Genomic DNA, 27,387 nt, shown 5'->3' with positions numbered 1-27,387 from the left:
AGGTTGCTCTTGGTTTTGTAAATACTTAATTTTATAAATTCTATAGAAATCGAATTCATTGGTTACATTTGTCTTACGTTTCTTTCAACACAAGGTTGATCTTGGTTTTGTAAATATTTTCTTCTATAATGTATAGAGATCAAATTCATAGGATACATTTATTTTATGTTTCTCTTAGAAAAAGGTTGCTCTTGGTTTTGTAAATACTTTCTGCTGTAAAATGGATAGACACCAAATGCATTGGTTACATTCGCCTCAATTTTCTCTTAACAAACAGCTGCTGTTGGTTTTTTAATCATTTTCTTCTGTAAACTGTTTGTTATATATTTTTTTGTTTCACAATCTCAAAATTGTAATTTATTTTTAGTTTACAACTACAATATTCAAATATGCCCTTTCGCAACCCTGATGTTCTTTGATAATAATTTAAAAAATAAACCTTTTAACCGTATCATGACACATTAGAGCAGTATCAGGTTCTGAAATGTCAAAATAATTGGAAAAGCAGAATATTTGAAGAAAGAGAAAATCAGGCTTTTAATTCATTACGCCAGATGCGCGTTTCGTCAAGATAGGACTCATCAGTGGTGCTCGAATAAAACGGTGATAACAATTCAGTTAGAAAATTAACACAAGAGGATGCAGGAAATTCTTTGAAAAATCTTACTCAATCGGTAGTTTTTAATGATTATTGTCGATATTAGGTAATTATCTATGTCTTTTGTATATGTATGGTTGTGGCAGTTTCTTCGACAGTCGATTTTCAATCATATACATAATAAAATTGAGAATGAAAACGGGAAATAAGACTCTATCCACACCAGTGAATATTACATTTATCCATGATCAACCAAATATAGAAAACAAAATATAAACAATGCTATGCAGTAAAAGGCAAAAAGAAATAATCTTGAAAGATTTCAGAAATATGAAAATACTTGAAATGAGTTGATACTTAATGAAATATCCGTATTTATCATTTTTTGACGGGTTATGTTCTCTATAGACATTCCCTGACATAAGCTAATACAGCTGGTCGAAATTTAATAATTCAAGCTTTGTTATACTTTTTAAATTTTATGACAATGTTAAATTATCATAGCAAATAACAATGCTTTCATACTTAATCAACAGGAAAAGCTGAAATTGTTTCGCTTCTCATTATTATTTTTCTAGTCGAAATCTAGATCTCAATCTGTTAAAACTGATCATATGAGAAAAGTGTAGTTTTCTAGGTTTTGTAGCAGTTTTCTCATTATTTGACGTTGCACTGTCTACAGATGACCTGTCAGAATCACTATGTATACCACTATCACAATCATGGTCTGATGAATGTTCGTTTGTTGCTTTGTTGTTGTTAATATCATGTTTGTAGTCTATGTCGTTTGTATGACGACAATAACATCGTCCTTTCGAACATAGAATATGTTGTTCTCGTTTGTCTAAAAACACATCGGTATATAGGTCATGACTAGATTTTATGGAATTTGTCGTTTCATAGCCATGACAAGTATGAGTTCTTGTAGGATCATAACGACTATTGTCTTCAACAAGTCTTGCTTTATGATTGTTCATTTCATCCTGAACGTCCGAAGAAAGTTTTTCCGAAGGGCAAAAAGTAATTTCTGTGTCATGTTCTGTGTCTGAATGATAATAGCATCGGGTCGTTTTGTGCTTTCCTCGGCTACACGATTCCTTGACTAGAACATAGAACAAACTACCGTCTGCCTGCACATATTGAGTCCAGTGATCTTGAACGCTGCTGCAATTTTGAAAACAAAAAGTTACTGGTCAGCTTCTAAAGTATTTAATATAAGTGTACAAAAGATAATGTAATCAGTATTTCAATGAATAATGGAATGTTATAACTATTCTTTATAGAATAGAAACGATTGTTCAGAAATGAATTGAACAGCCATAGCAAGCAAAGTGTAATAAGATGTACAAACATACACTCTTTTAAAATAAAACTAGTTTTTCCATCCTTTTATCATTTGATTTCAGATAGAAGCTAGACTAGATATTGTATAGTTCGTTCGCCTGATTGATCATATCTTCTGTATTACGAAGAACTGCTAAAATTAATTATACAAATAATAAATTCAAAATCTAAAATGAAGTGCCTATAAAATTTATTTCATTGTTATTTGGAATTAATTTTTCCAGTACCTGTGTGATAAAATACTTCTTATACCATCAAAATCATCTAGGTCATTACGTCGTCGACAATTAGATATTGGGGTTTGTAGTCCAAACATACTTTGTCTACATTGGCCATTGACACACTCTGTTGAATTCTTCCGTGTTTGGGGTATCAACACGGTCATTTCAAAATAGAATTTGAAGCAGTGTAAAAGAATCTGAAACAAAACAAAAACATCATTTTGAATAGCAGAGTGTATATAGAAAAAACTGGCGGCCCATCTATGCGACTATAACGGACATTATATAAGAATTAAATACCAGTCAAGATAAGAAAAAAGTAAAATCACAAAAATACTGAACTCCGAGGAAAATGCAAAACGAAAAGTCCCTAATCAAATGGCAAAATCAAATGATAAAACACATCAAACGAATGGACAACAACTGTCATATTCCTGACTTGGTACAGGCATTTTCAAATGTAGAAAATGGTGGATTGAACCTGGTTTTATAGCGCTAAACCTCTCACTTGCATGACAGTGCTTATCATTTTATATTTTTCTACATACTAATATACTATTATATGCTTCATTCTTAATTATCTTATTTTTGTATTTTTCAAATGATTGATTTAAAAAAAAAAATTAAAGCACAGCCTGTATCTATGTTGTCAACAACGCCGATGGAATGTATGATCGCGATGTCTCGACTTCACAAATTTCATCACAGGCGAGACAAGAACGTTCTACAGAGCAACAATTTGTAAATATAGGAAGGCCTGTTAGTACCAGAAGAAAAGATCAACGTTTATAATATTGAAATGATGAAGGAAAGGATTTTTCTACAGAAAGCAACATTTTGTTTGTTTTCCTGTCTTCGAAATTTGAATAAATAAAATATTATCAATTTTCAAAAATCTAAATTTGAACAAGATTGCGAGTGTGCTCAATTAATTAACTAAACCAATGTTAGATTTGGATGTACACGTTCAGTAAAAATTAAAATTAAAATTTATTTAAAGATTTAAACGAATTCCACTTGGTATCTATGCTTCTTCGCTAACGAGCAAACTGTAGCTTTCATTTTCTTTTTGTCATTTAGAAGATCATTTTTAATCAGAAACCTTTTTGTCGTACGGTATTTAAAGAAGCCAATTACATCAATTATATACGATGTGCAATCCGACCCACTGGATTTTATTTAAGAAACGTTGAACATAAATAGACACAAATAATACAACATATATAATACTTATGATATGAATTTTTTTTTTTGTATAATAGAATTCATTTTCTTGCTTTCTATGTATAGATAGATATGTTATTTTTGGATAAATTCATGATATACTGTACTTAGAAATAAAATACCAGTAAAAATCATGTTGGTATACACAGTAGTAAGTTATTTGTACTCAATGATTAAAGAAAATTAAACGAATATTATTGTGCTACTTAAATGTACCAACTGACAAATCGTTTAGTCGTTTTTCGTTCGTTAGTTCGAGAAAAAAGTGTTTTTTTTCGAATCTACAGTGTATAATGTTTGGAGGTAGAATTGCTTTTTTATTGGTCTACAGTGATATGTTAGCTGTCTGTTCATATTTCATAGTCCATAATATTGACTGCTGGAATGTTTTTCTTTACATGAAATGAAAAAATAGAGAGTTGATGAAACTTTAAAAAAATTGTTTTCGATCGGATGATGGGAAATGTAAGGATAAGGAGTAGACGTACTGGAGCAAACATTTCAATAAGTAATAGCAAATGTTCGATTTTCGGAACTGCACTTTAATTGCTGTTCTTCACTTAACTGATCAAACTTTAAAGCACGGTCAAGACAGTGTCAATTTCAGCGGTACTCTTTAAAATCTATTGGTAATTGCTGCTTATTGTATTCGAGGAACATTTGCTTAGGTGATCAATAATCATAACAAATACAACATTAAGACACTCACACGGTATCATTACGAGTTTTGTTGGGGAATATGACGAGTAAAATGAAGGTTGAAAAAGGCAATTAAATTGATGGACTGCATATGTAAGATTTATGCCACAACTTACCGAAAATGAGACATAATGCAGTTATAAACATATATGGTTGAGGTACCCACCTAGCTAATAAGCTGCTATATGAGAGGTTGTATGCCAATACTTGAGTTAACAGTTTGTATACGGTTAACATATGTGTGTGAGTGTTTATGGTAACTTGTGTGATGGTCTCTTGTTCTTTTATGTGTTAGAAGAGCGCCATGATCATGACAATAAAGCACCCTTTTAATTAATTGTTGAGTGATCCATAAGGGACTTGTTTCAAGATTAAATTTTGACCCCTTTCCAAAGTATTTTTTTGGGGGGGGGGGAATCAAACTTCCTTCCAATAGGTATTCGTTTCACTGCGACGAATCTAAATAACTGATCCAATAGCAATTCGTTCTGGTTACCCTTCATGCACTTCATGAAAAAGCAATCAATCAATCACCAGTTAAGTACTATTGCCATACGATGTACATTTCCCGTATAATTGTGTATGTAATGAAATAACAAAGCGAATCATCAAAATAGTCCATATTAATTGACTTATATATTTACCTATTTTGTCGTATAGACACGTCACATTAATATATGAATTCATAACATCAAATAAATCGTCTTAAGAAATCCGTAAGTGTCTTTATAATATTGAAATGGTAGGTAATTATACAATAAAAATCAAATGAAAATCAAATAAAATAAAATATTTTTAGGTGTCAGTACCCCGCTGGCGCTTGCCCCCGTTGTAAAAGGGTAGTTTCGCAAATATATATATATATACATAATAAGTACGTCTGAACCAGTGACGACTCTACAACAGATTTTATCCATCGTATCACCAGCACAAGGCTGAAAATACATTCTGTATATATAATTCGTCTAAACAACAGCCCAACAATGTTAGATCTGTAAATTGCAAATTTTTTGTTCTTCCCTGGAGGGGATTCGAACTCATGCTACTGAGATATCGTGACACCAAATCGCCTTGTACTATGCCCGACGCGCTAGACCACTCGACCACCTAGGCTCTATTATAATTAAGCTTTCGGTAGCCGGGTGTTACCTTTCCTTGTCAGTTTTTATCTAGCGTCGTAACACAGTACATGATATATAAGGCATGAAGATGGAATTGTTACAGATCAGCTGAATTATCTATTGTAAAGGATCCTACAAATTAATTTAAGATGCAGTCACAGAAATAATTATATTATAAGTACGTCTGAACCAGTGACGACTCTACAACAGATTTTATCCATCGGATCACCAGCAGTGATGGTGATACAAGGCTGAAAATACATTCTGTATATATAATTCGTCTAAACAACAGCCCAACAATGTTAGATCTGTAAATTTGCGGAAGCAAATTTTTTGTTCTTCCCTGGCCGGGATTCGAACTCATGCTCATCTACATATATATAATATCCAAAATTGAGGTAAATTATATGGCCTTCCAAATACCGTTTCGATTCCTAACATCACTGAAGAGACATGAATTGTCGATATTCGGATATGGTGTACAAAATTTTTTGCACCTTTTGTTTGCGGTTTACCATCTTTTCCGCAAGTTTATTGTTTTCTGTTTGGTATTAAATTAATAATTAAGATCCATTTTGTTACAACTGTGATCCGTTTATTTGGCAATCGCCAATGGCAGTCAGCAGGGTTTAAGAACATTTGTTGTTCGACCTATTAGTCAAATGCGTTTTGTTAAAGTATACTTTTTCACTTTTTTGGTCTTTTGAAAAATGTTGTTTGTGCTGTATTTAGACCCCTCTACCAAGAAATTTGTTTTGCTTGCACACGTTTAAAAATTGCGGTTTTTATCCAACGCAATCATAGGTTTGAACGTTTGTAAAGTAAATGGCGATTGCGTTTGAGCAACAATCTATTGAAATAAATAGACCGCTTTCAAATATTAAAAAATGATTCAATTAGCAACATAAAACATTTACGCCTCCGGGTGCGGGAGTTTCTCGATGCATTGAAGACCCATTGGTGGCCTTCGGCTGTTGTCTGCTCTATGATCGGGTTGTTGTCTCTTTGACACATTCCCCATTTCCATTCTCAATTTTATTTTACCCTTATCTAATAACTTTTATATAAAATAAGGAAATGTGATATGACTGCCAATGAAACAACTATCCACCAGAGTCCAAATGTAGTGGATCCAAAAAATTATAATTCACCATACGGCCTTCAACAATGAGCAAAATTCAGTCAGCTATAAAAGGCCCCAACATGTCAAAATATGACAAAACAATAAACGAAAAACAGATATGACAGACAGCAACCAACAACAAACACTGAATAAAATGCAATTGTTTGGTACCACAATGCCTTAGATAATAAAGAAAATGGAAAATAAAATGAATTTAATTTAAAGAATATTGATATATATAAAGAATCCATGTCAAGTATTCACACACCGATTTATAAAATTTTACTATTGTATAAATCTTGTGTAAATTTCATAGCTTATTCATTGTACTTCAATGTCTTACCTGAAATAAAACATTACTTCCTACAGTTTATCATTTAAACTTATCAATGATTTTAAATGCCTACCAAATGAATATATAGTGAAAGCACTCATTAGAAACTGCACGTGGGGAAAATTTTATTTGTTAAGCATCCAATCAGATGAAAGAACTAAGTGTAAAAATAAGTCGTTACTTTTTGAGTCAAATATTTCAGATGTTCTAAACAAATTAAAAAGAGATCAAAATTTTAAACGTAATCATTCTTTCGCGTTTTCCACAAGGGATTGTTCAAACACACGCTACTTCGTAATCTAACATCATTTGATAAATTGAAAACGATTGTTGCTTTTTCCTGCTAGGGTACAATCTACTGGAATCTAAAGATGGTTGCTTGCAACAAAACAAAAAGAAAGTATTGTTTGAATAAAAAAAAATGGAACAAATTATCGTAAAGTGTAAATATTGAACGAGTTTACAAATGTAATCATACGTGTGACTAAAAAGAGCGATGCTACAGTCGTTTATCAAATACTTGTAAATCATTAATACTTAAGATAAAAATGCAGAAATGTTATCACTAAATATTACAATATTACAAAATGCTTTCTGAATTTAAGTATAACAGTAGTTTTGTTCTTACGTACGAGCTAATTAGAAAGTTGCTATTTTTAGTAAGAAAGTATATACTGAGATCAGTTGAAACGTGTTCCAGAATGCATAGAGACAAACATGCGAGTAATAAAAACATTTGGAAACGCAACTCCTGCAATGCATGGGATCACCCGTCGTACGCTAAATATTAGTAAATTAAACATCAAATAGTGAGTGTCGCAGTAAAAAACATGATTAAACGCAGTACTATCAAACTACAATGGCAAATTTAGTTTCTTGAATTCCTGAAGACGTCCATTATTATAGTTTATATATATTTCAGTAAGAATAGGATAAAATACTTTAAGCCAGTCATATTGATGAAATATACAGCTCCCAAAAAATTAATAATAGGTTTCCACGACGTAAAACTCTGACTTGTTCGTTTCTTTATTAGTTATGGTAACAAACCATGAATACGAAATAGATGTATATAAAGTGTACTTATAAGAATAAAAGGATATTTTTGTAGTGATAAATGATGATTCCATGTATACTGATAATAATCTATAGTATTTACTTTCTAAATTTGTTAAATAAACCGAATTTTGTTTACTTTGAAAATGGAATTGTATGGAATACAATGGATAGTAAACATTTATTCATAACTGATACAGAACATTAACACATATAAACTAGTTCAAATGTAACAAGATATTTACCTAACAATTTTTGAAAATGGACATGTAAACAATAAATACAAGGTTGACTTATATTTCAATGGACTGCAATAACAAAAGCATAATGAAGTTCTCCCACCCAGATAATTTAGAATAAATATTGAACCTTTCTACAAATAACCAATACGGTTATAACCGATTATCAAAGCTGATTAATAGATTTTTCTGTTAAGTTTTGTTCAATCGTGCTTTTATTGGCGAAGGTTTAAATTGCTGATTATCCTGTTATTTGGTTTTCGAGATGATAAAACACGAAGAAAAAAGTATAGCGGTTATGACAGTTTGTTTTTCTAATTTGAATCTTATATCGAATCAATTAGGAACGAATGTTTTATAATTTAAAAATGAAAGAACATGCAGTCAAGAATCATACATTTAGCAATGAATGTTTTTAAATTTTTAAAATGAAAAAGTCATACATTATAAACTAAAGATGGAACACGGCTCGCCATCAATGAGAAAAGAACAAAATTGCCTTGTAACAGTTATAGATAAAACAAAACAAACTAAAAATGACGCAAACTTACCAGATATCAAATTTGATCAAAACATGATTTGCCTTTATTTTAGTTTTGTAGTGTTATTCAAATTAATATGCAGAAAATGTCAATTAGAAAATTGACTAAAACAAAGGTAATTAAAATGAAAAAAAAAAACAAACTATTCTAATACTAACATCTTTAAAAACTTGTAGTTGGTGCAATAGGCATCGCAGTTGAATACTTGCAATTATCGTTTGGTAAACTCTTTCCCAATAAAACAATCCATATGTTAAACGGTTGAAAACATTATTTGGCAAAATTTAAATCCCAGATCAATGGGAAGTTGATATTTGACGTTGAGATTTTATGCTCTGAGACGTTATCATATATGTGGCTTTCCAACGTCTGGGCATAAAGATTTCTCCAGAAACAATTCTTGCGCCATCTTCGCTAAACAGTGGTTATGATCCTGTCCCTTCCTCTCAGAGGATATATATAAAATAACCATACATCGTCTCGAAATATAAATTTCATTTGTACAAGGCTTAGAAACAGGTAGATAGTGAGGCTTTTTAATTTGGATTGAACGACGTTAAAATTCCGCGAACCTGTACCTTTTTATTGACGTCATAAATAAAACTCTATGGAAACGCATTGTCCACGTCATAAACAAGGCGATATACGGTCAGTGACTGTTATATCACGAATGATTATACGGTCAATGCAATTTGACAGCTGCAGTATATAATATCATATCGTTACCTTTGGCCTGCAAAGACACACGCATATCATACTCGACGTTGTTAATACACCTTATCGCTATTTGTTCGCCATTACTGGACATCACAAAGGTTCCCGTAAAATTTTGTCGTCACAATAGAAAAGAACTGACGCCACAATGGAAAAGTGATTGTTGTATGACGTCAATAGTTCAACCGGCGCAGTTCCCTGAAAGGGTAAGCATGTAGCTTTTTCTAAAAAAAAATGCTACGCGACGTGTTGACCATGTCGTAAAAATCCATTGATAATTTGCATTTGGTAATATATTTATACAGTGTCAGAAGAGAAGACAGAATTGCGGCTGTCGTAATTGGAACAAATCGGTGAGAAACTGTGACTTTGGTGTTTCATAACGACCAACCAAATCACAATGTCCGTAACTGATTGTTCTTGCTGCAATAGCTTCCTTGTAAGCAGGAAACACCCGTTAAAGAAATCCGGACAAGAAACACAAGCTCCGGCATACATTTCAACTGGAAGCGTACTTGGTGATGATTTTTTTTAAACAAACATATGTTGTACAGGCGGATATCATATCATATAATGTTGTAAGTGAAAATACTTAAATGAGTTTAGACAAGAAGTACATAATTTCAGAAAAAAATACTAAATAGAAAGTATTAATTCGGTTCGTTTTTTTTTAGGGATTTACAATTCGTAATTTCCATGGATACAGAGATATTGAACATACAGATATGCATAATAACTGTGCACACATTAGAATGATACTTCCGTTAAGATCAATTGTTTTGATATTCACATATTTTTCGCGATTTGTAGACCATATAGTACCACATTATAAACTTTTCCAAATGAAAACATTGAATATCCATTATTATATTTGTTTGCTAGATCTAAAATCCTATTTAGTGATACTATTTTTGAACGACTTCATTTAAAGAATAACATTTCCCTGTCGTAAATAACATACTTGTCCTATCAGATGTGAATTTGTTACATTGATCATTGTTGGACAGAAAGAAAAAAAAATCTGCATCTTTGTCAAAAATGCTTGTTCATAATTTTCTAATTTTGTTTACGAATAAGTATTCTATGAAATGTAAGAATTGAAGTTTGCAGGATCTGCTTACCATTGCGGAACACAACAGAGATCACGCCCACGTTTTGGTGGGGTTTGTGTTGTTCAGTCTTTAGTTTTCTACGTAGTGTTTTATAGACTGTTGTTCTTTTTGTCGGTTTTCAATTATTTTGCCATGGTATCTTCTGCAGCCTTTCCAGGTTTATGTCAGGACACAGTTTTATTTTATTGTCATGTTTTAGGGTGTTTGGCATGTGGTGACGTTATCATGGTAAGAATGGAGTAAATAGATGACATTTCAAAATGATCGAAATTAAATAATCAAGATGATGGACAACATTGACCTTAACCTCAAGGTCCACTTTTTGGATATTTTTGTGGCATGAACATATCGTGTTTCATTGCATACATTTGTGAATCCTATTATTCCCATTTAGTGGCACAGAGAATAGCCCTACATCATTAAATTGGAGGCATATATTTTAGACTCCTAAAATAGTTCTTATTTTCTACTCATATTTTGGTAAAACATAGCCAAATTAAATTGCCTCCCCTCAAGCTGATGGCTTTATCACCTTTTTCCGGGGAGTACCAAGATCAATGATTTGGTTTCTTTTGATCTTTATTTTTTCAAAGATAATGTTAAACTGTTATTTTCTGTAAAATAGAACTTTGTAGATCTCGCTTTCCAATTGATTCAAAAGCTGACCTATCATTGCAGAATTAATGGTCTTCCCAATTCGCCCTCGTAAACTCATTTTCACAACTAATAGATTCATTGCAAATTTGTTCTTGTATCTGTGCGCAGCGAAAAGAGAATAATTAAAAGGCGTATAATTTCTAAAACTACAATAAACAATATTCTTCTTAATATTTGAACCGGTATGAGTAATATTTCTTCTTTTTACCCAATATTTTCATTTCATACATATTAACTGATATAAAAATTCAACATAAGCAAGGTATAAAGATGTTTGGCTGGACAACTATTTCAATCACAATTCTATTACACGTATTGTTGTGTGTGATAGCTTTTAATAAGACAGGAGGCATTGTTATGACTTCTGTGATGTAAAAAAATAATTTTCGCGGTTCATTTAAATCCGGGCCATTTCTTGATGTTTTGTGTAAGCATCAATCTCTTTTTAGATTGTTTAGGTTAATTTTAACGACTTCAAAATCTTTGTACTTTAACGTTTCACATCATTCATATTTCTTCGTACAAGATTTGGTGCATCATAAATTTTTCTCTAATTTAACATTTGATATCGTCAATTAAAAAGTCATTATTTGATTTAAATGAAATTAAGGTATATTTGTATGTAGGAATTCATTGACAAAGTATCGTAAATGTACCGCTGAAAATTCCGTAATAAATTGTTTCGTCATCAATTTATTGTAGCCTTATAAAATGAATACCTCTTCCTGTTAACATATAGAATGATCTCGCTAGATTGAGCCATGATTTCTGAAATGATTGACATACAATAGAAAATAATTGTTTATATTAACAAGAAGTCAATTCTGATAAAAGTTCGGTTGTCCCAAATTTCAAATGAAATAAACCGAAGTGTAATGAATTTCGATGCAATATAGGCACCAAAAAAACAACGAAAAAAAACCCAACAAAAACCATAAAATATATATATAGGAAATAAATCATATTTCGTTAAAACTTTGAACGACACTATACTGTTCACGTTGAAGATTCTTTTCTGAAATATTATTTTATCAGTAAAATTGAAAATTAAAATCTTTGTTTGAGAGGTACATTTTGGTCTCTTACGTACTTTGTTAAGGTTATTCCAGTAAAATCAGATATTAACATGACTATATTCGATCCGATGTCAGTATTAATATTTTTTAATTTTGTCTTGGATATTTTCGTAAGATACTCAAATATGATTCATTCGCTGCAAAACTTCTAAAATCGTCTCAGCACCATTTTGAGATCTTGTCTCAATTTAATGCAACCCAATGCCTATCTTAAAAAACTATTTGCTACAAGATGTAGGATACAAAGATGTTGTTGTTGGTAAAACATCTTTTAGTGTTGAGCCTTTGCTCACATTAGATTTCATCAAGAACTACGAGTTAATTTTTTGGGGATGGGGTTAGTGTTGGGGTCAACCATATTTATAACTACAACACTGACATCTCTGCATTGTTATGTTAACATTTTAGCCCCCTTTTCATTTGCCGATAGGGTGCCTCGGTGGCCGAGTGGTCTAAGTTAGGTAGTCGAACTAGCCTGTCAAAAAGGAGGTTGTGAGTTCGAATCCCGCACGTGACAGGTAAAGTCGAATCCAATCTTAATTGACTAGGACTGCCAGTTTTCCTACCGAAATCGGTGGTTCTCTCCGGGCAATTCGGCTTCCTCAACCAATAAAAACTGACCGCCACGAAATAGCACAACAGTGCTGAAAGTAGCGTTAAACACCAACCAATCGATCATTTATCGGTAAAAGAAACATTATTTTGAAAGGAATGAATAATCCATCTATATTGTTTGCGATTTCAGCGACCATATAATAGCTCTTATTCAGCCTCTATCTTTCTTATCTAATTCAACGACCTAAACGCACACCTAAAGATAATTATCACAATTTCACAGAAAATTAAAACAATTAAATCGTCTCTTTATATCAAGTGTTAAATGTGTTTATTCACGTTTTTTAGTCCTATTATTCAACCTAAATTTTCCATTGACTGTTTGGCTGTTAATACATTTATTTTTACTTTGTGTTTGTTTTATTTAATGATTTTTATAGTCTTGACTACAAGTCGGGTCTCTTCTCATTCCCTCTATATCTATTTAAATGCTGAGCAATTCGTTTTTAAGATGAAATTCTGACCTCTGCATGGACTATCTACAACAACGAGATTTACTATCTAATATGTGGAAACATTTAAAGAAACGAAAGTACGTGTTAATTGCTGTTATAATGCATGGGTCGATTATAAAGCTCATCGGTCTCTATTTGAGCATTCCAACACATTGTAGTATACTTGAACATTGACTTTTACATATCAAGATTTTCCGCATCAAGTTTCAAAGGAAAACATTTGATACATGTAATTATGTAGTTATTAATATAATTTAAACGACTAGTAAAAACACATTTATGGAAACCAAAATCTATTAAGCAAGACATCATTTTTTAGGCGACAAAAGATATACATTTTTTTTCGTCAGCAATTTAGCAAGTATATCTTGTTCCTTCAAACTTTCTACTTCGAATTCTTTAGTCTATTAATTTCGACTATAAAATAATTTTCTTTAGGATTCATCACTTACTGGACATAAAAGAAAGAAAATGTCGTTAACATGAAAAAATATATGTACTGTTCTTTTGGTTCGTAATTATTTTTTCTTTCTATGTGTTTTGTTTTTATGTTAAATCGGTCGTCGCATAGTTATAAAGTTGCAAGAGCAATTGCACCAATTTTATAGTAAGCTGATAGGTAAATATACAATATGGGATAAAGCATTACCTTTTTTTACTGTTTTTTTTTAAATACACGATTTAGTTGTTATCATAAATTCTTAATGAACATAATCAAAATGGGATTATCACCAGCCAATGCTCCGTGTTGAAGGCCGTACCTTGACCTATAATGGTTTACTTTTATAAATTGTAACTTGGATGGAGAGTTGTCTCATTGGCACTCATACCACATCTTCCTATATCTGATTAATAATATTGATTTCTACATCGGATGACCTTGAGGGCATTCCGGTGTATTGCTGTCGCCTAGATTTCCATTACGTAACTTTCGTGTTGGGATTGTAACCGATCTATAAACATGATAAATACGCGGACATTATCGAGTGCAAAATAACATTCCTTATCGCTTGTTATAAATTCATTTTTTCAATGGATACTCCTAAAAATATTTTTTTAGAACATAAATTAATAATATGAAAATGTTTTGTCGTAAGAAATATATATATATAAGTAAAAAATCTTTAATATCTATGCACACGTACAGAAAATGTGTGTTAACGTATGCAGAAGAATATCTCAGGAACGTTTGCAATCTCCCATGCAGAGTTATCGGTCCTCGCTCTCTCTCTCAAGGACCGATAACTCTGCATGGGAGATTGAAAGTTTAGCGGGAAAATATGAATGCCTACTCAAATCCAATCTATTAGAAAAATCGAATTATTACAGAAGAGTGTCCACCATGCACTTGCACTGCACTATTATTAATATAGTAGAATAGAATGATATACAAATGGATGAAAATTATGTATACATGTAACTGTAATATACAAATATTAATATAATATATAACAACAAACCAGAGTATACTGATTTGTATCACTTCAATATCATATTTATTACGGTGAGGTTGAATTCCCTGTCATTTATTTATCATCCACGCACGAACTTGTCTAAGAAGAAAAAATTATATCCTGTACATTAACCTCACTTTCAGGTATAGATATGTGATTTTTTTTTCTGAGACAAGTGCTTGTGACCATCCACAACAACTTGCAGTCATCCGATGTTCAGTACTTCAGTACTTTGATATACATTTTTGTAACGATATATATATGATTTGACGTTACACACATTAACTAGAATGGTACTCGTAGAGATAAATTGCTTACCTCCGGAGGACCTGAGGCCACCCCTGTTCAGATGTACTAGGTTACACTTTTTCAGAATTTTAATCATGCATTTATTATTGCAAATCGATAATTGTGTGAAATTAATACCTGTGGCGTTAGAATTAATATGTGAGTTTTGGTGGTTGCGATGTACACCCTGTTGCATTTTATACATTTATATAACGAACATTATTTTCTTAATTAACAATTAAATTTCTGCTCCATTTATCGTCATATTGACAATTTATAACAATTGCTCCAATTATTTGTAAACAAGGAAATATAAATTACATAACGTTTGTGGGGGGTTTAAAAATGAATAAGTGAAAAATGTTTACATAGTTTTAGAAAAGTTTGTTAGAAGAATGGTATTTTGATCTAAGCACGCTTCAAAAAGACTAAAATAGAATAATAAGGAAACGTTTACATGAAGTGATAAATATGCCAAATTCTAAGTACAAGAAATATCAAGTACACCGGGAGATACTCTCCGGCCCATCATAGCATTGACATGACTAAAGATTATCGACTATTGTAATTATTTTTTCTTAACACTACTATAAGTCTTGCTAGTAAAGATATCTAAGATACATTTTGAAGGGCGATGATTTAACAGGTGAAAGACACTGATTAATCACGAAACCTTTTTCATTTGCAATACTGTACGGATTTACACCTTTTAGTATTGAATGCTATCAATATTGTTAACAGAGACCTCACAGTGCTGTTAAATCCACAACACTAGGGGTAAAAACTTATGTACAAAAAAAGGAACTGTTATCATTCAATTTTTGATTTGACGGACAGTAATCCTAACGTACGCGTTATTACGTTTTTGCTGCATTTTTCGCTGTTCCGAAATCTTTAAATATATTATCTCCTAGTTTTATATTACCTATTGTTTACGACCTTTTTGTAATTACAAGTAGTCAAATTTAATTTGGCTTTAATCTCTCCGGATTATATACATTTTTTACATGATACGAGTCGTGTTTAATACTTCATGTAAAATAAAATCAAGATGTCGTTTAATTATTTGTCCTCGTCTAGGAGAAATATACATGTTTGTTTTTGGGTCATCGTGTTTTAAAGCAATGTATATATCCCACATCTAACAAAACCTTAATACCAAGCCACTTTTTTTTATCAATATCACGATGAAACTTGCAAGCAATATTTACAAACAAACACCTACTCTTAGTCCTTGTTCCAAGTCAAGAACATCTCATCTTTTACTTTTTATCTACTTCTTTATAGTATTAATTTCATTAAGAAAGTTATTCAGTTTTCGTTATTTATCCAATGTCCTTTGTTTGGAGTGGGGTTTTGGGGGTTCGGATTTTGTAGTTTGATTGTGGCTGTAAAACGGCGATCTTATAAAACAAAGTAAGGATATCTTGTATACTTTCCAATGAGACAACTTTCGAACACATACCAAAGGACAAGGATGTAAACAAATACAGGCCTACAGCATTGAGCAAAACACATGCAGTATAGTAAGATATAGAAGATCCCTGTATAACAAAATGTGAAAACCATCTAGGTCACCACTTATACCCTCTATTTCATTACCACTGATCTTTTTCTGAGGGATGACAAAACCATCTAGGTCATCATTTATACCCTCTATTTCATTACCACTGATCTTTTTCCGATGAATGACTTACCTATTATTACACGCTAGCTCTGTTTAATGTATACGATACTTATTCCATACCACAACTATCATGTTAACCATGAAGTACACCAATGTACATGTATTATCTGGTGTACGCATTCTACAAAGGCCGTCATAAGACGTTCAAGGGCCAAATTGCACTTTTAAACAAAATGCAAGCACTTATCATGTCTACTTTTGTAATTGTTTTGTGCATATAAAACTAAAAAAAAAATAAAATGATTAAGTACCTACCTGTATGTAAACTCTATTTCCCGAGTAAAACTATTTACATTGAGAAGGTTGCACAACAAAAAGACGTTACTATTATGAACTGCATTAAGTATATACAAGAATGTAAGTATATTAACACAAGACTTCCAGCAGTGAAATTTCGCTTTCATACCACCATAATAGAATGGTAAATGTTATAAAAGGTAAAAATCTTGATCATTTATGTCAACTTTCTCTTGTATTGATCCTTTTAATAACTGAGAAAAGTTTCTTAATTCGCTATTTATTGAATGAAATAGTTGAACAAGTGCTCAAGGTTTAAATTTGTGTTGTCCTTCTATTTACTGTATATGACAGCTTATTGAGACCCGTGTTGCCACTTCTTTGCATGGGCACTGACATTTTAAGTATTAAGAAAAATGACGCTCTTTGTCATTTGTTATATATTACTGCTTAAATCGTTGATTTGGAAAATTTATTGATATAGTTTTGTGGTTTTTGTCATAAACCCTTGCTGCTTAATTAACAATCACCAAACTATATCTCTTAATAAAAGATATTAAATGAAATATCAAAATATAACGCTTAATTTGATTTAAAACTTATCATGAATATGTAAATGTCCATTTAAAATTTTACATTTTCTGATGGTAATATTTTATATCCGTCTTTTATTGGGGATCAATGACAGTAAGACTGATAACATCCACCTCAATGGTCATATACTTTTTGATTCATTCTGTACTCGCTACGGGATTTTGACAACAAAGTTCGCTGATCTTGTGAGGGGACGATTGGTTCTGTTAAACACCAACAAACAGATAAAAATTCAGAAGGTAGACAGACAAGTTGTGTGTAAAATTCAATAGAGGACAACAACAAATTGTCAATAAATGAAAAAAGAAATAATGTCAAACAACGGACAAAACTACTGGTTTGGGACTGGCATACCGCGGTATTTGGCCTACTTGTGTAATATGAAGGCAAACTGAATATTTCCAGCGGTAACCAACATTACAAAACATGTAGCAACGTAAAGCGAGGTTCTCAAGTACTAAACCCTTTGTTTATCTCAATTGGCGCAAAAAGCATCCTCATCGATTTCGTTCGATGAAAAGCACATCGGCAGAGCTTAATATGTTTGAAATAGTTGTTAATATGCAGACTCCAAATAAAAAATTACTTAACTACTTAGCCAGTAAAAAATAACAGAAAATTAAGAAAAATTAAAACCCACTTTAACCAGAAAGCATTTTTACGATACTCATACATAATGCTAAGAACTACAACACGCAGACATAGTTTGAATTTGGGTTGTGAGTCATTTACCTTTCTGGAGTTATGCCCATTTTTAACTTTGAAAATTGCAAAGCTTGAGCGGGAGCATTCGTGTCCTCAGACACATTCTTCTTTTATTTTTGTTTAAAGTGTCCTTATATATCTTTCATAGTTTTCAAGATAATAGTCAAAAACGCAAAATATTGGTAAGAATTGTCATTTTAAAAAGAACAAGTCTTAAGTCAGGAACCTGATGTTCAGTCGTTGTCATTTGTTGATGTGGTTCATAAGTGTTTCTCGTTTCTCGTTTTTTATATAGATTAGACCGTTGGTTTCCCGTTTGAATGGTATTACACTAGTAATTTTTGGGGCCCTTTATAGCTTGCTGTGCGGTGTGAGCCAAGGCTCCGTGTTGAAGACTTGTATACTTTGACCTATAATGGTTTACTTTTATAAATTTTGACTTGGATGGAGAGTTGTCTCATTGGCACTCATACCTCATCTTCTTATATCTGTATATGTTACTGATTAGGAATTAATTGAGAAATTACAGTAAAGTGCCGAAGATACTAGTAATGAGAAATATGAAGGCAATTATGTCTCGATGAAACAAATGCATCTTGGCATTGTATCTAAGTTTGTGTTTGGTACATCTACAACATATCAACTTTTTTTCGGTTCAGTTGTAAATAAGTACTTAATAACCCAATGAAAGTATAATTAACAAAACAAAATCTATTTGTGAATATGATTTGGATGACTTAGGCCTTTTAAACAATTGACGAATCTCCATAGGTCAATAGTAACTATTATAGTCTAACTATAGCTTTTGTTGTTTGGCACGGAAGTAAAGTTTTTAATGTGTCATTTTTTTCTGTATAAACCCATCATCACGAATTGTAATTAAAAATTTAATGAGTTGTTGCATTACAGAATTGAATGAAAATTTAAGATAATAAATACAATGTGATAACACGTATCAGGTTTTAGTAATTGACACACTTCTGAAATGATTTAATTGGGTTTGTTTTTATTATTTTTGTAACTGGATTCAATATAGGAAGGAAACAAAGTGATATTTCATATGATTTACTGCTATTTTTTCACAATGAACTAAATTGAAATTTATTTCGTCGACACATTTTACAAATAGAAGTATATTTTTCTCCAGATTAAGTGGAAATCGTTATCTATTGTAAAATTTCAGAAAACGGACTTGGTTTAATTATTCGCACGATGAAGGCGTTTCAACCAGTTATACATGTATATAATTCGCAATTACACTAGATTGTGTCCTCTAACATATACTTTCAGGACGTTGTTGTATGAAAGAAATCTTCAGTTACTCTCAAAGTACAGTCGTCGATATTGAGGAGTATGGAATTATTATTTTATATATCAGCAGGTTATGAACTTTCAGTTTTTAAGTTTCTTTCAGTTATCAATTGCGATATTTCTTGGTATTTGTTTACTTGTTATTGTGTGTTATGTTTATAATAATAATACAGAGAGAAGTGCTTTTTAAAATTTGTTTTATTGTAATCTTCTGAACAAAACATTTAGAAAGGGAGACCGAGAGGATTCTGGCAAGAATTGTACACATGAGAGCGCTAACAATGCAATTTTCCATATATTTAATGTTTCCAAGGACATAATTCTTTTAAAAATAATTGATCGGCACAGATTTTCGAACTCGTCCAAGACATTCGTGATATAAACCTATGATATAAGTTTCATAAAAATCTGGCAAGATTTGTACACGTGAGAGCGCTAACAAGACCGAACGGACGGACTCCCGGTGTTTCTATGTCTACCGCAACGCGTTGCGCGTTGGACAATAAATTTTATATTTTCCTTCACTGTACGAATATTGTTTACATCCTGCAATTTAGCATTGAGCTATAACATGTAGTTTTTTCCATCCCAATCGGTAAATTTGTTTTTGAAGTGAAAACGTGGACCGCAATGATGACCTAGGCCTGAATTGAACTGTGTTGTAAAAAGTAATTTGAGTATAACCGGTCGTTAACACGAGAAGTTGGATCTTAGGAGACTATAGACGTATACTATACGTTTATCGCTTCATGTTATCTGTCAACATGTATTTGTATAGTAGAAAGGTCGATTGCAGGATCAAAACATCCTGTATGTGCGACCAACATTTTTCGTTATTCGTAACTATTTTTGAAACGGTCGCATATCGTAAACATTGTCCCTTTTGTGCATCGATAGCCAGGGTCCTGTAATTCAGGGTTTGTCGTTGGTTGGCTAGCTGGCTGTCGTACTTTTTTTTCGTTTATTGTTTAGTCACAAATCAGGCTGTTAGTGTATTTAAGTTTGAATAGTTTAGCATTTTATCTTTTGTCTTTTATATCTAATTATATGACTATGGTATATGCTTTGATGTCGTTGGTTGCATGCCAATGCCTTTTATAGCTTACTATACGGAAATGTATTTTGCTCATTGTTGAAGGCCATACGATGTACGTCTTATAGTTGCTGAATTCATTTTGACCTTGGTGGATAGTTGCCTAATTTGCAATCATACCACATCTCTTATTATTATATAAGTGGGCAATAACTCATACAATAATTCATCTTTTATAGTTACAACTAACGGCAAGTAGGTAGATCTTGACATTTTCAGCATTTTTGTTCTCATCATGCCTTTCCACACAGACAATTATTTGTGTTTGACCCATATTTTTAGTTTTAGCCATGACTGTCATGGTTAACATGACCGTTTTCCAAAAATACAAGTAGGATCATTCAGGCCAATTTAATTTGAAATTAGATCTATGGTTTCAGGGGGAAGATTTAAAAAAAAGTTTACGACGAATGATGACAACAACTGCAAGTAAAGGTAAGTAAATAAGTAAGTAAGTAAGTTTCACTTAAAGTAGGCATATATGTACACAATAACAGAGAAAACATGAGCTCTGACGAGCTCTTTAACCGACTGGTATGGCTCATACGGCTAGCTGAGGTAATTAGTAATTTAAAAATATCTCATTGATTCATAACTTGAATGAATTTTGACGCTATTTATCTTTGTGATTTCGTAAAAGGTTGAGATCGAGGTAATAAACGTGATATGGAATTTTCATGGACTCGTATTTTGGCTTTAATGATCAAATCAGTTTACACTTTCTTTCTCTTACCTCGATGAAGTCAAAGTTCCAAATTGGATGACACAGGTTTAGTCTTAGGTTGAAAAAATACGTTGATGAGGAACTTAGACTCAGTCATATAACTAGATATATATATTCATAGAAAAAAGTTGTTACACATGCAAACTAACCCGCTGCATTTGTTAACACCTGTCCTAAGTCAGGAACCTGATGTTCAGTGGTTGTCGTTGTTGATGTGGTTTATAAGTGTTTCTCGTTTCTCGTTTTTTATATAGATTAGACAGTTGGTTTTCCTGTTTGAATGGTTTTAAACTAGTCATTTTGGGGCCCTTTATAGCTTGCTGTTCGGTGTGAGCCAAGGCTCCGTGTTGAAGGCCGTACTTTCACCTATAATGGTTTACTTGTACAAATTGTGACTTGGATGGAGAGTTGTCTCATTGGCACTCATACCACATCTTCTTATATCTATCTTATAATTATACAAAGAACATAGATTTAAGCTGTAGTTATTTAGTACTGATAAAAAAAATCACGATATCACTTATTACAACATTATACCACTTAATACAATACGGGTCTTCATTTTTTGTCCGATTCTTTGATTTTATTGATGAGTGTCAATACATCATCAAAATCTTCTTTATGATATCTCTTTAGGTACACAGGATCAAAATCAACAATGTCAGAAGTTTTGGCATTTTCATCACCTTTCAAATTTCTCTCCCATCGGCTACCGACCATATCGATTAAACTCTCTTCAAGATATCGGGTCTTCATTCTTTCTGATCCAAAATATTGTGGATGATGGGGTTCACGTTTATAGTGGTCTTCTAAAGACTTCTTCCATGCAGCATTGTCCAACTTATGAACCCAGCGAGCAGTATAACCGATTGCCTGGGAAAAGTCATACTTTGAGAGGTCATGATTTTCTGCATCTTCTTTAAGCATGTTTGGTACAAAGTCCTTTAGTCTGTTGTATGCTTTCAAGACAAAATGTTTATGCGAATCTACTTGGCTGTAATGTTCTTTCATGTTAAATTCTATAAATAAAAGTGCGTAATACTTGCTTTCTTCCTTCTTGTTTTTGACGTCTGTTTCCGCTTGAAGCTTTTCATCATCTGTCCATACATGTTCCCAGATATGAAGTACAGTTTCTACGAGTCCTTTATCGTTGAACATGCTTTTAACTTCATTTTGTTTTTCTTCTGAAACACACGAACGAAGTAAATATAATTGTGCCATCCTAGGTAGTCAAACAGAAAGTAGAGTTCTAAAGGTTGTTACTATTTTTAAACAACAATAATTTCTTCACCGTGACTACAGTTGCGTACTGCTAATGACTTCTTGCCGATTTTGTATATTACTTATATATATATATACAATACAAATATACTGTAGAAAATTTACATTAACCTATGAACCATTTATTGCAACACCCAGAGTCCACTGGGATTTTCCACATTTATAAATATACGGTGTCGAAGGAAAATCATACCGTTATAAGTAGTGTTGACATATCGATGAAAGATTTTAAATACCCTGTGTGTGGCCTTCATAAAGAATATGACAAGGAAGTTTCAATGGGAAATACTGATAACACACTTATCCCCGATTTATCAAGGAATACGCAACTGAAGTTAAACATATTTCCACGAGGAAATATTTTTCCGCCAAATCTCTTCATTTTTGCTATTTTTGAGTGTCTGGATGAGGTTAACAGATAGAAAATAAAGCCCCCCCCCCCCCCCCCCAAAAAAAAAATGAATGGAGGGAAATGAGTAAAAACATAAAGAATAGAGACTAATGGGATGCAAAACTATAAAGAACTAAGTACAATAAGATGATTAGGTAATATAATACTGCTCACAGAAATCAACGATGTACAAAATAAAGAAATCATCTGATAACAGTTAGAATATAGCAAAGTACTCTCGGCCAATGAAATTGTAGGATTGGATGCCTCTTAATTGTGAAGAATAAATGTAAATCATGTTCTTAGTAAGGGATTATCCTATTATTTGGGTCTATTTACAGTTCAAAACAAAGAGTTTCTATATATGAGTTACAACTGCCCTGAAGCACATTTATCAGATTGAAAGAATTTATCACAGAGTGATTGAAACTGACTAAAAGTTGAATTGTGAAACAAACAAAAATCTCAAAATAAGTTGAAGTTCACTGGTGCAGTAAAATTGGTACCGTGAATGTTATTATGAAAATATTAATAACTTCAAATTACTATAAAATTAAACAATACCAAAGCAATGCAAAAAAAAAAGGAAAAAAATCTTTTAGATAAAAAATAACCTAAATCTTTAGCTTTCCAAAACTTTGATTACTTGATCAGCGGTTGGGGAGAATAGTTATTTCCAATACATGTATTCCGATAAAAAAAAAAAACAGGAATTTAGTTTTGAACATATTAAAAACTTTTAAGGACATTATTTTTGAACATTTCCCTGACATAATGAAACAGTATTTGATGTAAAAAGCCGGACCAAATTATTGGCTGTGAAATAAAATTTAGTTGTAACTCAAATGTATTAATTGATTTAAACTGTAAATAAAAAAAGGATAATTCCTCACTAAAATATTACATGATTTACATTCATACTCACAATCAGAAAACATACAATTCCTACCTTTTCTTTCTACTGTTGTGTCACCAAATATCTATAACGCATTTTTTTTTTTAAATATTTCCCAAATGATAAGAAAGTCCTCACATCACTAAAACTAATCCATAAATGACATGCCGAAAAAGGAAGTCATGCATCAATTATAAACATTGCACTGACAATGAAACTAGTTGATAGATCATTTGAGCCTTGAGCACTTTACAATATTCTAAGTTTGTAAGAGAATGATAATCCCTTACTTCATGATAAGTACTCGCTAACGCTCGTACTTATTCATGAAGAAAGGGATTATCATTTTCTTACATATACAAAGATTTAAAAGTAAAGTCATTGTAGTTTTTACAGAATTATCGATTTTTTTAAATACAAAGAAAACATTCAATTAAACATTTAAAGAATATAGAAATGAAGGACCACCAATAGGATCCTCATTGTTTAAAGCAAGAAAAGAGGACTTCTAAAGCACAGACGTGTAGCTGAAATGGGTGACGGTTTACTTTTTACGGGAGTATCCAATAATTTCATAAAAAGTAATCAATAACCCGTATAGAACAACCCTTTTATACATTTTACAATTTTTGTTTTTTCTTTAAATATAGAAATGAGAAGATGTGTCGATATTATGTATATAAAGTAAAGATAAGGAGGTGTGGTATATAAATGCCAATTAGACAAGTAACCACTAGAGACAGAAAAGACGAGGATGTAAATAAATATAGGACACTGTGCAGCCTTCAACAATGATAAAGATACATGCCTTATAATAAGGTAGCTTTATATGCGTAATTCCCGATTAAATAAATAACGTTCAAGATTAAAATCTACAACGTCACTACAGACACGGGCATAGCAAACGAGTTAGGAAATATATACACCGTAAGAGGGGATCAAAGGAGTAGTAGTACTATAGTTTGTTTGTTAAAAAGATAGGTATACATTAGAAAAGTCTGAAGACTATTGACCATGTCAAATAAAGAAAAGAAAAATAAGTTACTGAATAATTCTTTTAGAAAGTTCATTTGAACTCGTCTTTTCATAAACAATCCATTTTACAAGGATGGCCTTGAGGGAATCCGAAGTTGTGCTATGGCAATTTCTTCAACTGATTTGATAGGTCAATCGAACCATGATTGTGCTTTTAAACACCTTTTACTGCGTATTAATACGCTGAAGATTCTTACATTGGTACCAGTAGAATATCGGATGTTGCCAATCGAGATAGTTAAATTATCAAATTTTCAAGTCCGAGCCTCGGCGAGGACTTTTAAATTGACAATTTAACTATCGAGATTGGATAAATCCGATAATCCACAAGTAACTATGCAAGAACCTGTTTCTCTAATGATTATCAAATAAATTCTCATTTTTGATAAACGAAAATCCCTGTCGAGCGCCATCCACATTCCACAAAGTTGTCAATTTCATTAACACCTGTTAGCACATTTTGATTCATTCTGTACATGTGAGCTGATAAAGGTTATGACCCTTAAACACTGCCAATCATCTTCCGAGATCATCGGCAACCACACGTTGCTTTTTTTATACAATTGGTCCGGAAAGTGTTAAATTGCCACAGAATTAGGGAAATATCAGTAAACAAAAAAAATCATGGTTATCATAACGAACAGGTACCTAGATAATGTGAAAACAAGCTCAAAACCCGAATCCAGGCTTTTACTTCCCGAAACAAGCCTAAAACCCAAAACCACGCTTTTACTTCCCGAAAACAGTATTTTTAAAATGTGGTCTTTTGTGGTCAATTATGATAAAAAATATATTGTATTTTCATCATAATTGTCTTTAAACGACCATAGTATAGTACTGTTATCAGGAAGTATATATACGGTTTAAATTTTTGCGCTTGTTTTCCGGTCATCTTATTCCTTATATGACAGACGTAATTAAACAGAGGTATCTACCTTTTACATTATATCTAGGTACTTGCATTTCTAGTTATGTTACATCATCATCTTCGATCGATCAGATTTCACTTGTAGTTTTCACATAACTGGTAACGTTACACCATGGAAGTATCGTACTCATGGTTAAACTATTATGTTTGACATGGGATTACATTGTAATATATGAAATTGAATTCAATTATTTTGTGTAGTACAATAGTTCATACTGATTAATCGTTTTAAAGATATTTGTATGTGTGTGCCGTAATTTTTATTTTATCATTATAAGCCGATATGTTTTTAATTTTAAATCCAGTTTGCAAGAGTTATATTATATCACAACTGGTGTAAATGATATTTATATATCTACATAATACCCCGGAGACAATATATACTATCATCTCATGAGTGTACATCAATAGTTTCTATTTATTAGCGTATAATATACACCGAGTCCAAAACAGCTTGCTTATTTTTTATAGAAGGAATGTTTGATAACTATAAATAAAAGTAATTTCATAGTAAACGCTTAAAACAAGCATTAAGTACAATCCCTTTCCTTATTTTGGTTTTGTCAAATTCCTGTAAAAAACAACCTTTCTATAGTCAAATAATCTAGAAGTTAGTCAGTTTTTCCACTTGTTTCTACGCGGCTAAATTGTTTATTCCAATTTCTGAATTCAAACAAACCAAACAAAAACCACCTCTTCTCAAAATGTAAACACTCCCCCTTTTTTAATAGTTCTTGATCCACTACTGATTGAGCTGTGATTTACTTCTTCCGAACAGTTCATCAAGACAAATAAAACAATTGCTATTATAATCATAGTATAAGTTACAGGAATTTAAAAATGTTATGCATTTGTGGGAGCATTGCATGATTAAGAAAATAGATGAGGTCTTGGTTTTAAGATTAGAACTATTCAAAACTAACCAAAGGTCCACGCTGTGACGTTTTAAGGAAAAAGGCAATCAAACGGCATACTGTTTACAAAAGCAAGGGTCATATGAGTATAGCATTATAATCACTTAAACTTATTCCGTCTCGTATTGAGGAAGGATGTCTGTTTTTATACATAATCAAGTCTGATCGAAATGCGAGCATTAGTTGAATGCATTATCCCCAGTCTTCAGACAGTGCAAAACACATTTAATTTTTTTCTGTTGTCCCTTTCGACCCTCTATGCATACAGATCCTACCGAATTTCCGGATTAAATGTTAATTAATAGTATGCTAACGTCTTAAATACGGCTGAAATGTTTGACACTCGACTTGAGAAAGCAACTGCTAGTAGTCTGCAAGGAGATGGAAATCTGTATGGTTTATCAATTCGCCAGCCACCAGATATTGGGTTTATCCAAGAAAACAGTACGTCAGTACTTTGATATTAATTTCTGATTGATATTGATTTTGTCTACATTTCTATATCTGTGGTCTATGTGTTTTCATCTATACCAGATATACAATGCACATTTTGAAGTAATGTTTAAATAAATATTCACTGTCAAATCTCAAGCCTATATTTTTAATTTTATTTATAGATTTTAGATACATTATTTAACTATTAAAACTAGATAAAAAACGTATATATTTAATCAACATTTGTTGACATGTCGTTATCAGTTGATCATTCAATAGTTGAAA

General features: G+C 32.0%; 1 long non-coding RNA gene across 1 annotated transcript; it reads right to left on the bottom strand.

Annotated features, from left to right (window-relative positions):
* Positions 1-804: 804 nt before the first annotated feature.
* On the bottom strand, positions 805-6,707 carry LOC127716263 (uncharacterized). Its single transcript, XR_007988834.1, has 3 exons — positions 6,674-6,707; positions 2,170-2,360; positions 805-1,762 (listed from the first exon to the last, which is right to left on the bottom strand). It is a non-coding gene; the product is annotated as an uncharacterized LOC127716263 (long non-coding RNA).
* Positions 6,708-27,387: the final 20,680 nt, after the last annotated feature.

This window comes from Mytilus californianus, unplaced genomic scaffold (assembly GCF_021869535.1).
Source record: "Mytilus californianus isolate M0D057914Y unplaced genomic scaffold, xbMytCali1.0.p SCAF_9, whole genome shotgun sequence".
Classification (NCBI taxonomy): domain Eukaryota; kingdom Metazoa; phylum Mollusca; class Bivalvia; order Mytilida; family Mytilidae; genus Mytilus; species Mytilus californianus.
The sequence above is the reverse complement of the archived record's forward strand: the minus strand, read 5'-3'. Positions and strand labels throughout refer to the sequence as shown.